The sequence below is a fragment of the Arabidopsis lyrata genome (genome assembly GCF_000004255.2).
Source record: "Arabidopsis lyrata subsp. lyrata unplaced genomic scaffold ARALYscaffold_8, whole genome shotgun sequence".
Classification (NCBI taxonomy): Eukaryota; Viridiplantae; Streptophyta; class Magnoliopsida; order Brassicales; family Brassicaceae; genus Arabidopsis; species Arabidopsis lyrata.
This window is the reverse complement of record NW_003302548.1, coordinates 4,433,094-4,436,211: the sequence shown is the minus strand read 5'-3', so window position 1 is coordinate 4,436,211 and position 3,118 is coordinate 4,433,094. Positions and strand designations below refer to the sequence as shown.

The 3,118-nt window shown below is 40.0% G+C and overlaps 1 pseudogene; it reads left to right on the top strand.

The window, feature by feature from the left end:
• Positions 1 to 1,290: 1,290 nt before the first annotated feature.
• LOC9299737 lies at positions 1,291 to 3,118 on the top strand (annotated as a pseudogene).

The following is a 3,118-nucleotide window of genomic DNA, read 5'->3' as shown; positions in this document are numbered from 1 at the left end:
CTCACTGATCATGCTTGGTGTCATTAACTTTGTTGGTATGCTCTTTCGGGTCCTCGTCCCTGAGCCCAAAGGCAAGTCCCTTGAAGAACTCTCCGGCGAGGCTGAGGTTGATAAATGATTATGCCGTGATATATTTGTCATTGGTTTTGTGCATTCTTACCTTTTACGTTTTTTTTTTTTGCGATGAGTGAATTATATTTGCAATGGTGTACTACTTCTACTTTTGCTTTTTGTTTTAATGTGTGTGCAACCTGTTAAGAAGTAAACTGATGTTATGTTCATAACTGTGAAATTCTAGCCGCTTAACACGGCCCATGAATACACATGAAATAATAGCTATCTTTATATATATAAATCTCTATATTATTTTCACCTTTTTAAAACCCAACAATATATCCAACGTCTGTAGATTAGTATTCATTGGTAGATTTTTTTCAAGTGGAATTAGGCCATATAGAACTAGATTTAACAATCTAACCAACTATAGTGCTATAAGTTTGGAAGCAATAAAGACATGAACAATCAAACGAAAAATATGCTTATTGGAAAGTTTGACATGAATGATATAAGGGCTAGCGGATGTAATTTTAGGGATCAATATCACTAGAACTTATAATTAAAAAATCAGCTTGCACTGGTTCATTATGTTGAAAAGATAATTGAGAGATTTTAGAATTACTGAACTACAAAGATTGGTGTATTGTAGTTCATGTAATCGAAAGATTTTTTTGTAAGATTGTAGATGAATTTATCATCAAATGAATACAAAGACAAAATAGGAGTATGCTGCAACAGTTTATTTGGTAAATGACCAATTATACTAGACTGGATTTGATGCTGCAATAGTGTCGTAGAAGTCTTCCAAATAGACATTATAGCTTTAGTCAAAGCAAATGAGAAAGCCGAGTGGTTTCAGAACATCTTGAAAATATCTCAATTTGGGAGAAACCAGTGTTGGCACTACGTATAAACTATGATAGCAATCATTTATTGTTCGAGCATTGCGCTCTTAGTATAATGTTAAATATTTTCTACTTAGAAGACAACACAAAACCAATAGCATGTAATCTCAAATAGTGTAATCTCACTTGATTATCTCAAATCGGATAATAACCTATGAACTAGTTCTTTGGGAACAATTCTTGGGTTCACCCCTAGGGGTGAACCCATTTCATTCACCCCTCTTTAATTACCAATCAGAATTTGCCTTATCATCTAATTAAAAAAATTAAAACAATTAAATAAAATAATTAAATTAAATTATTAAAAACCTAAAACTAAATTAAATGCATGGGCATTCACCCCCTCTTTCACGTCTCTCTCTCTAAAGTTTTTTTACCGTACGATCTTTTTTGCGTGTCCTTGGTCACCAAGCTCCTTGGCCGAATCTACTACTTCAACCCGACGTCAGCGAAGCCTGGCTCACTTCCCCCTCATGTTGCGGCCGCGGTCAACGGTGTGGCCCTCTGTGGAACCCTTTCTGGTCAACTCTTCTTCGGATGGCTCGGTGACAAACTCGGAAGGAAAAAAGTGTACGGTCTCACTTTGATCATTATGATCGTGTGCTCTGTCGCTTCTGGTCTCTCCTTTGGCCACGAAGCCAAGGGTGTCATGACCACCCTTTGCTTCTTCAGGTACAATTTTCATCCAACTTTAATATCATACACACCACATATAGTTAATCGATAATCTCATGGCGTATGCAAGTTTTTAAAATTAGTCACGCTTGAAACTGATAAAAATATTTAATATATAAACCATTATATAGGTTTTGGCTGGGATTTGGTATTGGAGGTGACTACCCTCTTTCTGCCACCATCATGTCTGAATATGCTAACAAGAAGACCCGTGGGCTTTCATCGCGGCTGTCTTCGCCATGCAAGGTGTCGGAATCTTGGCTGGAGGTTTCGTGGCACTCGCAGTGTCTTCTATATTCGACAAAAAGTTCCCAGCTCCAACATATGCAGTCGACAGGGTACTCTCAACGCCTCCTCAAGTTGATTACATATGGCGAATCATCGTCATGTATGGTGCTTTACCCGCAGCTTTGACTTACTACTGGCGTATGAAGATGCCCGAAACAGCTCGTTACACCGCTTTGGTGGCCAAGAACATCAAACAAGCCACAGCAGACATGTCCAAGGTCTTACATAACAGATCTTGAGGTTGAGGAGAGGGCCGAGGATTTCGTCAAAGACCCCAGACAAAACTATGGCTTGTTCTCCAAGGAATTCCTTCGGCGCCATGGGCTTCATCTCCTTGGAACTACCTCCACTTGGTTTTTGCTTGACATTGCCTTCTACAGCCAAAACTTGTTCCAGAAGGATATTTTCTCGGCCATCGGATGGATCCCAAAGCCAGCCACCATGAACGCGAGCCATGAGGTTTTCAGGATTGCTAGGGCTCAGACTCTTATCGCCCTTTGCAGTACAGTCCCAGGCTACTGGTTCACAGTTGCTTTTATTGATATCATTGGAAGGTTTGCGATCCAGCTAATGGGATTTTTCATGATGACCGTTTTTATGTTTGCAATTGCCTTCCCTTACAACCACTGGACCAAACCAGAAAACCGTATCGGATTCGTGGTTATGTACGCTCTCACTTTCTTCTTCGCCAATTTTGGTCCAAATGCAACCACTTTTATTGTCCCGGCTGAGATATTCCCGGCCAGACTAAGGTCAACATGTCATGGAATATCGGCCGCGGCTGGTAAGGCTGGAGCCATCGTTGGAGCCTTCGGGTTCCTATATGCAGCTCAATCACAAGACAAGGCCAAGGTTGATGCAGGATACCCACCAGGCATCGGAGTTAAGAACTCACTGATCGTGCTTGGTGTTCTTAACTTCATCGGTATGCTCTTCACCTTCCTTGTCCCAGAGCCCAAGGGCAAGTCTCTCGAGGAACTCTCTGGTGAGGCTGAAGTTGACAAGTGATCAAATGTGGACTTGTTTGTGGTTTGTTTGATTTTTTTGTTTCTTTTCAATTTTTTTTTTAATTTTCCATTTCGTGATGCAGTAAGAAATGTTTGATTGTGTGGAATACTTCAATCTTACTGCCTTGAGTGCAAATCTTGTAATCCACTTTTTCTGTTCTAATTAACTTTGATTTCTTTTAATTA